We start from the raw sequence: 13,311 nt of genomic DNA on the forward strand, positions 1-13,311 counted from the left end.
GCCCATTGTTTCACCCCCTCCTGCTGTTTCACCCGACCTCCCTGTTCCTCACAGCCATTGCCAAACATGTCAGCTCCACATTTCCTGTGCTCCAGACAAGACCTTTTCTGACCCAGCTGGACTCAAGTGTCCCCAGAGCCCATGATATGCACCCCCAGCCTCCCGCTTTTCATTCATGGCGCTAATCTGGCCGCTCAATATGCAGCACTTGATTCCCTCCCCCCTCCCCCTCAACCTTTCAAGTGCTTTGATTGGGAGCCCTGTGCTGCATGTTGAAGAGAAAAGCTGGCTGATAACAGCTGATAAAATTATCACTGACGGCTGCTTGATCCACTGGAGGAGGGCTGAATAATCAGAACGGTGCTGTTTACTGCATTAAGTTGTGGAGTTTAAACTTCTGCAGACGCCTTTGATGGCGTGGGGTGCAGGATTAAGCAGTAATTATGCATATCTAAATAATCTTCAAACATCTTCCACTGGCTGTGCTTTATTAACATCTCAGCGTGCTTCAATTTCAATATAAGACTGATTGCCACTCACTTGGCCCCCACAGCCAGAGGCTCTGGAAGGGGTAGCGGGGTTCCACTCGTTGCTGTTTTTGCACATGCATGGCATTAAGTGAGAGGCTTTTGTTGAACAGTGCTCCAGCATTTGTGTTTGGGCCCTGCCACCTTGCTAGTCAGCCAATTCAAATTCACCGTAGTCCTCGGTTGCTAGAGCTGGTTGAGCCAGGTGGGACAAAGTGGCTCAGTTGTTCCACGCACTCTGCCTTCGTTTCTGAGGCGCAGCAGCGCTCCTAGTTCAGTGCACTTGCTTGGTCAAAATATGTCTCTGCATCAAAGCAACAAGGCTGCTATTTGGACATGCCAGCTGAGAGGGCCGTGTGGCTGATAACAGGTTATGAAGCCTGCTCCCCTCTGGGAAATTGCTCCAAATCTAGTCCAGGTTGTAACTACCACATAGCTGAAATGAACTCTCTCTCTCTCCAGCTCCTGATGGACAGATGTTCAGGCGACGGTGGTTAGAGTGCTAGGGCCCAGTTCTGCAAGGCTTACCTGAGTAATTCCATTGGCTGCAATGGGATCACGTGCTGAGTGCCCATCGTACCCATTGGATTCACAGCGGGATAGCAACATTCACTGAAGGAAACAGAGCTTAGCTAACTTCATGGAAGTACTGGAGTCTGCAGAGGCTTCTCTCTACGGTCTTGGGTCTGTGCAGGGATAGGGGATAGAGACTGGTGAGGATGCCCACTGTCCCACCTCCTGCCTTACAGGTATCGGGATATAATGATCATCCAGTCCCCAATTTTGTGCAGAGTGTACTGGGAAGGGACTTCTAGTGGCTACCACACCCTGCTTGCCCATTCGAGGGCAGGGGCAATCTGGCCCTATGCAGAGATGGAGGTGACCCCCTAGGGATGGGACTTCCAGATGGTAGGGGCAACGTGGAGGAAGTTTTCACTGGGGCTGCTGCTGCCACCAGCTGATTGAATCTAGTATTTCTAATGCACCCAGGGTCATGCATTCACTCCTGTTCCCACAACCCTAGCTCCCTTGCATCGTGGCTAATGATCCTGTGGGGCTGATAGTTGATGATAACCGAAGACCCATGGCTTGTGAAGGACAGAGGTATAGCTCTGGTGAGTAACTTAAACAGGGCCAGCAGTGTGCATGAGATTTCAAATTGGTAAGGTCAGGCCCGTGCCAAGGGACAGGAAACAAAGTGTAACTGAATTCCAGCGAGGGGTTGGTGTTTGTATAGCGAGCCCTTTACCGTCTCCTAATTCAAACTCTGCCCTTTCCAATGTATCTCTCACTCACAAACCAGAGGAGAGGGGGAGGAAGAGGGGTTACCTTGGATTTCCCATTGCTTTCTGGATAATCTAGTCGCACTGAAAGAGAGCTGGTAAAGAAAAAAAAAAGGCTCTATGAGTGTCTTCCTTTTGTAATCAGCTGGGTAAGAACTAATCATGCAGATGAGAGACTTTTATGGTTTACAGCTTCTCTTCTAAATGATTAATAAGTTACTTCTCCGTGACATAGGCTTGGTTATTAATAGTTTGTTTGGGTGAGGTGTCGTTCTCTGTGTACTCAGGGTGAAAACTGGGTGCAATGTATTGCAGCAGCAATATATTATCAGGGATGCAGCCAAGCCGGGTGATAGGTGCTGGGGCTACATGCGGCCGAAGGGGGTCACTCACTAGCCAAGCAAGGAGAATGAAAACGTGACCCACAATGCAGCCTGTGCAGCTGCCCTTGCGTGGGATAAAGAGGTGCAATCTGAGGACACAACGGGTCCTATTGTGAATGTCCCATCTTGAGAAGTAGCACAGCTGGAACAACAGCATTCTCGGGTAGACTGTAATGGCAGTGTCAGCACACCCATTATGCGCTTCGACAGGAGCCGGGGTATGCATACGCCACCACAGGTGCATATGTCCTGGCTTTTCCTCACACTGTCCTATTCAACCTGGACAAACAGAGGTGCGAGCAAGCACAGTGACAAGAAAGGGTGTGAATGGGCAAGTGAATGAATTTTTCCAGCACCTCTGCTTCCCAGTGAAACCAAAGGAGTGAGGCACATTCATTTATGTGAAGATCCCATTTATAAATGGTTTATAAAGGGTTAATAAATGATCATTAGCTGTTATAAGCATGATAGCATGTGTTATATGCATAGCAAGGGAATGGGTTATATGCATGGTTATAAGCTATGGCGGTGGTCCCCAACGCAGTGCCTGCGGGTGCCATGGCACCCACCAGGGCATCTATGAGCGCCCGCCTACTGGCTGGAGGACAAGCATCTGCCGAAATGCCACCAAAAAGCAGCGTCATCAAGAGGCATCACAGCCAAAATACTGCCAAAAAGCAGCGTTATCAAGAGGTGTCGCTTCTCAGCAGCATTTCGGGGGATGCTTGTCCACTGGCCATGGTCCTCAGTGGCTTGTTGTCCGGTGCCCGCCCCCAGAAAAGGTTGGGGAATACTGAGCTATGGTAATAAGCAATCTAATGACATGCTGGACTCTATAACAATCGATTAACCATGTATTAAAGCAGGGGTCCCCAACGCAGTGCTGGCTGGCGGTTGAGCATCCGCTGAAATGCCGCTGAAATTCAGTGGCATTTTGGCAGTGACGCCTCTCGATGACATCGCTTGCTGCTGACAAGCGGCATCATCTAGAGGTGTCGCTGCCGAAATGCCACCGAATTTCAGTGGCATTTCGGCGGATGCTTAACTAGTGCCACGGTCCTTCGCCTGGGGACCACTGTATTAAAGCATCTATCCGTCAGTTTAACCTTTATAAACTATCTATACGTGGAACCTTCATATAAAACGTGACCATTGGCCAGGAACCATGTTTGGGTAATGGGAGGGAGATCTAGCAAGCGTTGGGAGCAGCAGATGGTCAATGTAAGTAACTTTGCATCAGCTTGGGTGGAAGATGGGGGAGAAAGTGACAGAGATGCAACCCTCCAAAAACTGTTATGCATTGGGAGGTTGAGATTCAAGCCACTTTTAATTTTTTTAGGACCACTTTTGCCCATCTCTAGTGATCAGACACACAGCGATGTTCCGGGCATGAAAGACCAGCTAAGTTGCACTTGTATGGAGCCGTAATGGAGGGAGTAATTTGTTTGTGCCAAATGTATTTCACGCTGCAACTCAATAGAGGAAATTACCAACACTGACATCCAAGGCCCTGTCTTCCCCACTGATTGCTGTTGTGCCTGAGTCTAACAGAGTAGATAATGAACACTGATGCAATGAACATCCCAGTAAATTGCTGCTGCTGAATTTCACATAGGTCATCCAAAAGCAAATTTAATGATTATACACTGGCAAGAGCCACCTGATCACATTTTCTTTCGTTCTTTCTGTCAGGTCCAATCAGCAGAGATGGGAATGGAAAATCAAACAAGACACCACACTACCAAGCACATTCTTGAGTCAGTGGTGGGAAGGTAAAAATTGAGCTGTTGGACACCTGGGGAAATGTTTTCAAGCAGAATGCTGGAAAGGCACCTGGGTGACTGGTAGAGCCTGCTATAGCACTGGAGCGGGGTTTATGCCCAGCTCCGCCACTGATCAGCTGCATGACCTGGGATGAGTCACTTCATCTCTGGTGCCTGTCTTGCCCCTCCCATTCTTTGTTTGTCGTGTCTGTTTAGACCGTAAACTCTTCAAGGCTGCGACAGTCTCTCGCTATGTGTAACTGTAACCCACATGCCTCCTGGGCGTGGTGCGCTGTCCCCTCTAGTGGCACCGAGGCCACTTAGAGATGAATGAGTCTGTTCTACAGCCTTAGCTAGGGGCCAGGTGGCTTTTAGCTCATGCAGTAGAATCTTGTGCATTTAGCTCCAGAGTCTCAGGTTCGATCCCGCCCCCAGCCGACTGGGGTCTGTCGGTGTTACAGATACACAGAGAACCTGATCTTGCTGGGGGCCTCGAGGAGCTACTGTAACATAAATTACACTCAAAAAAACTCCAAAAAAAACATTAAGATCGCTAAGTCGTGCACTCAAGAGTAATGGCATGTCAGAATTACAGATGCCTGTGCAACTCTATGTAATTTTCTAGGTTTAAAAACAAAACAAAACAAATGAAGTGAAAAAACAGACATGCCATCATGCGGAACCACACTGATCCCTCGCATAGGTCACCAGCTGGACTGGAGCTCAGGGCCGTCCCTAGATGTTCTGGGGCACTATGCAGACCCCTCCCCATGGGGGGGTAGGGGGCAGGGCTGGCTTGGGGGCTGGGGGGAACCACTCACCAGCAGTGTGGCTGGGTCTGGATCACTGCACTTCCCGCTGCTAGTGAGTGCAGGCCCAGCCCTGCTGCAGAGCGCAAGGGAGTGGGGGTGGGAAGAGGCGGGGCTGGGGTGGAGGAGGGGCGGGGGCCTGCAGAAGAGCCAGAGCAGGAGCTGGAGCAGCATGCAGCTGCGCAGGGACGCAGCTGCATACTTTGCGTATGGGTAAGGCCGGCCCTGCTGGAGGTGTTAGATCCATGGCACAGACCTGACGTGCGAGCAGATGGAATAATTGGTAGCAAGCTGTAGCAGGTTGTTATCTTCTCTGTGGACGAGCCCCTGAAAGGGGTGAGACGCACATCTTGCTGGTGGGTTTCACAGCTATCTGGCAGCAGAAGAATTTGCTTTCTGGAGCTTTTCTTTGCCTGCCCCTTGCATTCTAGTCAGCGAGAGCATTGAGAACATAGGAAAGATAGTCTCCTTGATCTCAGTTCCTGTGCCTAGTGCCCTGGGTGTGTGTGGGGGAGGCAGGGGGTTGGGGCTGGCAGCTGAGAAGAGCAACTGCAAGGAGATTAGCTCTTACCACTCAAGAAAGAGACCTTGGGATTACCGTGGCTACGTCTCTGAAAACTTCAGCTCAGTGCTCAGCAGCAATGAAAAATGCTCACGTAACGTTGGGAACCATTAGAAAAAAAGATAGAAAATAAGACAGAAAATATCAGAATGCCACTATATAAATCCACGATGCACCCACACCTTCATTACTGTGTCCAGTTCTGGTCTCCCCATCTCAAAAATGATGCAGGGGAACTGCAAAAGTTTCAGCAAAAGGTAACACAATTGATCAAGGGTATGGAACAGCTTCCAAATGAGGAGAGGCCAAAATGATTAGGGCTGTTCAGCTTAGAAAAGAGACGATGAAAGGGGGAATATGACAGAGGTCTATAAATCATGAATGGTGTGTAAAAAGTGAATAGAGACTAGGGTGACCAGACAGCAAGTGTGAAAAATTGGGACGGGGTGGGGGATAATAGGAGCCCATATAAGAAAAAGACCCCAAAATCGGGACTGTCTCTATAAAATCTGGACATCTGGTCACCCTGATAGAGATGTGTTATTTACCGTTTCCCACAATACAAAACCCCAGGGTCATCCAATGAAATTAATAGGCAGCCAGTTTAATACAAACAAACAAAGTAATTTTTCACACAATGCACAATTAATCTGTGGAACTCATTGCCATTGGATGTTGGGATGACCAAAAGTATAACTGGGTTCAAAATGAACTAGATAAGTTAAAGGAGGACGGGTCCATCAACGGCTATGAGCCAAGTTAGTCAGGTATGCTTCCCCAGGCTGGGGCGACGCTAAACCTCTGACTGCCAGAAGCCAGGTGGAGAGACATGGGTGGATCACTCCAACTGCCCTGTTTTGCACACTACCTGGGAAGTTCTAGTACTGGCCACTGTCAGAGAGAGATTCCTGGGCCAGATGGACCATTGTCTGACTCAACATGTCTGTTCTTATGCCCTGCTCAGCCCCTAAATATCCCGTGTGGAGAGAATCTTCAGAGAAAATGCTAACAAGTCACTACTGAAGATGTGCAAACTGCAATTTTTCAGAAGCATCTAACATGACCAAATGCAGCTGGATGCTCCTGGGCACAGCAAAAGGCACATCCCTGACACCAGGGCAACACATTTCAAGGCCCTGCTCCAAAGCAAGGAACAGACAGAGCTTCTCAATGAAATGGCTGTAAGCCATTTTTAGCGTGGGCAAAACTTATTTCCCCTAACCTCTTCTGATAAACAGCCAAACTGTATTTTGCTGAAGTGTTCCCCAAATATTCAGCCCGCGGCAGATACCCAGCATAGGAATTTTCAGCCCGAATGGCTGAAGCTTGGCAAAGTTACAAGCAACCGAAAACGGTTTTTTAATGGAACATGTTAGACAACCTTAACTATAGGTGGCGCTATCAACCCTGCACATAATAAAACAATCAAGTTAGACATGGAACTCAGCCTTTAGTTCTGCCAGCGGGAGCTACGGATGTGCAGCACATCTGACAAATCAGGCATCTTTTTGGTCAGGTGTCTAACTTGAGGCATCCATCCTGGAAAATCTGGCTCACATAGGTCTAGCAACTCATTAAACATAGAGACAATAGAGCATTAATGTAACCTGTAGCATGCCAGTAACTTTGCACTTCTACAGCACCTTTCAGCTGAGGCTCTCTCAGTGCATTGAACATAATGTTTAAGCCTCTCCACGTCCCTGGGAAAAAGAGGAGTATTGTGAACATTTTACAGATTGGGAAACTGAGACACAGAGGCGGAACATGATTTCCCCTAAATCGTCTGCTGGTAGAGACAGAAAAAGAACTCAGGAGTCCCAGAATCCCATTCCCCTTATTTCCTAGAATCTCTTCCTCTGAGGAGGAGATAGAGCCAGCAGCAAACTCAGGCCTCAATTCTAAAAAGCACTTATGTCGGCTTAACACCGCTGCTCAGGAGCATTGATTATTCATGCCCCTGACCAACGTAGTTAAACCAATCTAATTTGCCAGTGTAGACCAGGCCTATGCACCCATGTAGACAGTGCTAGGTTGACGGACGAATTCTATGCCCTCTCGGGGAGGTGGATTACCTATGCAGATGTGAAAATCCCTCCCATCGGAGTAGGTAATATGTACGCTTCGCCTTCTTAGAGTATGCGCAATGTAACCAGGATTCATCACTGAATTTGGTCCACTGGTTGGATCATTAGCTTCCCCGGCTTGGGCCGGGTACTGCCAGGGAGCATGACGTGAACGCTGATCCATGCCCTCCAGCATCTACACTGAAGCACTGCAGCGGTGCAGCTGTAGCGTTTTTAAGTGTAGACACACCCGTGAGCATGTGTGTAAGTCCCATTGAAGACAGTGAATGTGGTTAGTGCTTTCCAGAACTGGGGCCTGAATGAAGATTAACACAGGAAAGACCTTGTGGTACGGCCATGCTGTGTCAGACCAAAGGTCCATCTTGCCCAGTATCCTGTCTTCCAACAGTGGCCAGTGCCAGGTGCCCCAGAGAGAATGAGCAGAACAGGTGATCATCAAGTGAGCCATTCCCTGTCGCCTATTCCCAGCTTCTGGCCAACTCTTTGGTCACTTGCATAGTTTGTTACTGAAACAAAAACAAGCTCATCTCTGGGGAGCAGGGTTAAGTCCATTGAAACGGGTGCGAAGTGATATGCAGAATTCCCATTTCACCTTCCCCATCTGGCCTCAGATCTGAGGTTGACTTGCCGTGTGACTGTGGCTAACACTTGTAACTTATCTGTGCCTTCATTTTTTTTTACAGAAAACGGTAAATGACCAAGAAGAATCCAACTGTACCAAAGCTGTTAGGAATCAGATTAAAAATAATAATCTTGCATGCTAATTTCTTCTTGGCATGTCTCGCCCTATTCTTGGTTACTTACCACATTGGACGGAAATGTGCAATTATGACCATGTAACCGGGCGAACTCACCCCCGCGGTGCCTCCTGCTGGTTGCTTCAGGGAATTAGCTCACATACACAGCTCGGAGCGCCCTCTGCAGGCCGGTGATCCGCCTTCTGGCCCCGTGTCCCTCCCTGGACCCCAGTTCCCCTTTTACGTGGGGTGCTGCCCCCCTGGCAGTAACCCCTTGTCTCTTAGGGGTTTCCCCTCCCTGGGAACCCCCGCCCCATCCCCACTTTGCCTCAGGTTCTTGGCAACTGCCCAGTCATTAGCTAGCCCCATGGCCTGGGGCAGACTGCAGTGTTAGCCTCTCATCATCGGCAAAGGGGTTTGGGCCTGCTGCCTTGGCCTATCCCTGGGTTGCACCCTGCAACCCCCAGTACCCCCTAGCCTACTGCTAGGCCACAGCCTGGGGCTCTCCAGGCAGGAGCTCCCTGGCTCCGCTGCCTTCCCCAGCCCTGCTTCACGCTAGGTACCTTGTCTCAGCAGCCAGGCCCTTCTCCCTCTGAACGCCGAGAGAGACTCTGGGGCTCCTGGCTTCTCTGCCCTTTTATAAGGGCCTGTGGCTCAGTTTGGGGCGAGGCCCCAGCTGCAGCCACTTCCCCAATCAGCCCAGCTCAAAAGGCTGCTTGCTCCAGCCCCAGCCCCTTTCCTGGGCTGTTTTTAACCCCTTCAGGGCCGGAGCAGAGATCCACTCTGCTACACACCTGTGAAAATAAAATAGCAACCAATAAAAGCATAAGGAAGGATTTCAGTGGCGCGGTGCCTTTCCAAGGAGTGTTTTCCCTGAGCGCCCGTGTAGCCATCATGTGTCTGGCAACATATGAGATTGGGAGCACCACATCATATGGGGGTTATTTTTTGATCGTTGCTATGACACAGGCTGGCTTATTTCAAACTCTATCAAGGGAGAGCCTAGGGGGAGGGCTGCCAGTTAAGACATAAGGCTGGAAGGAATGTGAGTTATTTCCCTTCACCCGCCTCTGACGACATTGCGCCTGGCACTGGCTTTGAAATAATGTGATAATGAAGACCCATTCAAAATTATGAGGCAGTAAAAAGGAAATCACGAAACCCCCCATGAACTTTTATAGCCTCAGTGAAAATATTTCACTCTGCAGCCTGGAGGTGTATTTTCTTGCACCTTTAAGCACCAAAGGCTCACGTCTCTATACGATTACTCTTTGCATACTGGCTGTGCTGACAGCATTTCATGTTGCCTGATGAAACAGAAACTCCAGGTCTTGTCCATAAATTGATATTTCTTTGCGATAACGTGGCAGGGAATGCAGGTTTCTGAAGGCAAAATTCATCGGAGTCACATAACCTGGGAGATGGCTGTTATTTGTGGTCTCATAAAAAGAGAATGAGAGCATTAAAATCCTCCCTGCATCAAGAGAACAGATCTGGCACAACAAACTTACCCCCTATGTAGCTGACTCAGACTGACCTGGAAGGCTCATTTCTAAGAGACTTTCGACTCAATGGCTATTTCAATTGTTGGCACCTTTGTGCAAACTCCAGCAAGGGCGTACATTGGAATGGTGGGTTTAGAGACACAGAGAACCAGCCACTGAGATTGCTAATCTATTCCACATCAGCCAGAAAACCGCTGTCAGAATAACTTAGTTAACATCGAGTGCCACTGACCTTTGTCCATTTGGAAGAGCATGTTCCGTAGGTGTTGTCAGGGAAGCGCACAAGAGGCTGGCTTGAACGTTGCTGTCTTTGCAGTGGATATGTTATTGCTAGGGCCCTACCAAATTCAGGGCCGTGAAAAACGCGTCACGGACCATGAAATCTGGTCTCCCCCTACGGTGAAATCTGCACTTTTGTGTACTTTTACCCTCTACTATACAGATTTCACAAGGGAGCCCAGCATTTCTCAAATTGAGGGTCCTGACCCAAAAGGGAATTGCATGGGAGGGTCACTAGGTTATTTTAGGGAGGTTGCAGTATTGCCACCCTTACTTCTGCACTGCATTCAGAGCCGGGTGGCTGGAGAGCGGCGGCTGTTGGCGAGGCACCCAGCTCTGAAGGCAGCACCCTGCCAGCAGCAGCTCAGAAGTAAGGATGGCCACACCATACCATGCCACTCTTTACTTCTGCACTGCTGCCTTCAGAGCTGGGTGGCCAGAGAGTGGCGGCTGCTGACTGAGAGCCCAGCTCTGCAGGCAGCAGTGCAGATCTCAGGGTGGCAATACCATACTTCTGCTCTGCTGCTGTCAGTGGTGCCGCCTTCAGAGCTGGGCTTCTGGCCAGCAGCCGCCGCCCTCCAGCTGCCCAGTTGAGAAGGCAGCGCCACCGCCAGCAGCAGCGCAGAAGTAAGGGTGGCAGTACCATAACTCTCTCCATAATAACCTTGCGACACCTCCCCGCCCCCACAACTCCTTTTTGGGTCAGGACCCCTGCAGCTGCAACACTGAAATTTCAGATGTAAATAGCTGAAATCATGAAATTTATGATTTTTTAAATCCTACGATTGTGAAATTGACCAAAATGGCCCCTGAATTTGAAAGGGCCCTGGTTATTGCATGTGCACTGCGGGGCTTGGTTGCAAAGAGTGGAACATGCAGCATGCCAATGAGAGTCAACGAGAACTCTAGGTGCTTAACACTTCTGGAAATCAGGGAATGGGGGGGGGGGCGTGTGTTGGGGATTGTGCGCCACACTGTCCCTTCAAGAGCTGAACTGGGCCAGATGGGCCCAGTCAGCTCATTAGGCTGCAAATGGAGGAGCATGAGGCTGGAGGCAACTGATCAGAGAGCAGCTCTCCTGAGAGGGACAGGGATGGCTTCGAGAAAAAAACAGAAAATTGGAAACAGTTGGGCGTGAGGTGGGGTAGTTCCAGGGAAGGAGTCTCCAGTCAGTCCCTGGGAAGAGGGAGGTGTTTTTGGGGGTGGTGGCAGAGATAAGCCTAAACTTACTCCCTGGGTGGAGGGAGTGAAGAGACTCATAGAATCATAGAATATCAGGGTTGGAAGGGACCTCAGGAGGTATCTAGTTCAACCCCCTGCTCAAAGCAGGACCAATTCCCAACTAAATCATCCCAGCCAGGTCTTTGTCAAGCCTGACCTTAAAAACCTCTAAGGAAGGAGATTCCACCACCTCCCTAGGTAACCCATTCCAGTGCTTCACCACCCTCCTAGTGAAAAAGTTTTTCCTAATATCCAACCTAAACCTCCCCCACTGCAACTTGAGACCATTACTCCTTGTTCTGTCATCTGGTACCACTGAGAACAGTCTAGATCTATCCTCTTTGGAACCCCCTTTCAGGTAGTTGAAAGCAGCTATCAAATCCCCCCTCATTCTTCTCTTCTGCAGACTAAACAATCCCAGTTCCCTCAGCCTCTCCTCATAAGTCATGTGCTCCAGCCCCCTAATCATTTTTGTTGCCCTCCGCTGGACTCTTTCCAATTTTTCCACATCCTTCTTGTAGTGTGGGGCCCAAAACTGGACACAGTACTCCAGATGAGGCCTCACCAATGTCAAATAGAGGGGAATGATCACATCCCTCGATCTGCTGGCAATGCCCCTACTTATACAGCCCAAAATGCCGTTAGCCTTCTTGGCAACAAGGGCACACTGTTGACTCATATCCAGCTTCTCATCCAGTGTAACCCCTAGGTCCTTTTCTGCAGAACTGCTGCCTAGCCATTCGGTCCTAGTCTGTAACAGTGAATGGGATTCTTCCATCCTAAGTGAAGGACTCTGCACTTGTCCTTGTTGAACCTCATCAGATTTCTTTTATACCAATCCTCTAATTTGTCTAGGTCCCTCTGTATCCTATCCCTACCCTCCAGCCTATCTACCACTCCTTCCAGTTTAGAGTCATCTGCAAACTTGCTGAGGGTGCAGTCCATGCCATCCTCCAGATCATTGATGAAGATATTGAACAATGAGACTGGCAAACCCGGGGCAGCGGGGAAGGCCATAGGGTGATGAGATGTCTCGATATTATCGGGACAACTCTGATATTAGGCGATTTGTCTCCTATAGGTGCCTATTACCTCCCACTCCCATCCCAATTTTACACCCTTGTTACTCAGTTACCATAGAAGGCCAGGAGGTATGGAAGCAGCTCAGGGAAAGACAGCAAGGTGCAGGGGATGGACCTTGGCTGCTGTGTAGAGTCCCTGATGTGGGACCCGGAGGAGAGGGTGGCTGTGGGTTCCCCTTCCAGCCGCTGCAGGAGTGGCACCGTGGGGCAGTGAAGCAGAAGACAAACTGCTGGGGAGCAGGAACCTGGATACACTCTGCACCCCCCACCCCGGAAGGAGAACCACACTAGTGACCTGGCTGGAGGGCTGAGTCATGAAGACGATGCTGCGGTTCCTGGAGCGAGAGAACGGCTGCAAAGGAGAGACTGAAGGGATGTAACCACTGGAAAGGGCGTTGGCCTAACCATGCCAGTTCCCAGAACCACTAGGAAATGGCTCTGTTCTGTGTAGGGTGACCACCTTTTCAAACGGCAAAACCCGGCCTCGTGCAGGAGCTCCGCCCCCCTCTGTGGCCCCATCCCCTGCTCCTCCTCCTCCCCCTTGACGAGGCCAGAAGCTGGAGATGGGCCTTGATAAGAGCTGCCCAGGGATCCTGGGGCCTTTCACCTGCCCTGGGCAGGAGGCCTGAGAGCAGTCCCTCGGGGCACATTGCTTAGGGCAGTTGGGGGGTTCAGGACTCCCAACAGAGGCCCAGGCTACCTGGGTGGCTCTTACAACGGCCCAGTTCTGGCTTTGCCAGGGGGCAGGGCCTTGGGGGAAGAGTAGCAGGGGGAGGGCCCTGTGGTGAGGGGGGTCTAAGGCCCACCTCAGCCCCCCTCATCAGAAAGAGGCTGGCACTGCCCCTGAATCTTGGGCAGACACTATGGGGAATCTGGAACAAATGCTGTCCTGGAGTCACTCAGCCAGCCCAGGACCAGGACTTGAACTCTGCATTTCAGAATTGTTCCACTCAGTTCGGAACGGGTGGTCAGCCTAGTCCAGTGGTGAGGAGAGCGACCTGTAACAAGCCGAAACATGGATTTAGGAGCCTAACTTCATGCTCCTAGTTTTTAAAATCTTGGCCCCAACCCTGAAG

Source organism: Chelonoidis abingdonii, chromosome 1 (assembly GCF_003597395.2).
Source record: "Chelonoidis abingdonii isolate Lonesome George chromosome 1, CheloAbing_2.0, whole genome shotgun sequence".
NCBI classification, from domain to species: domain Eukaryota; kingdom Metazoa; phylum Chordata; order Testudines; family Testudinidae; genus Chelonoidis; species Chelonoidis abingdonii.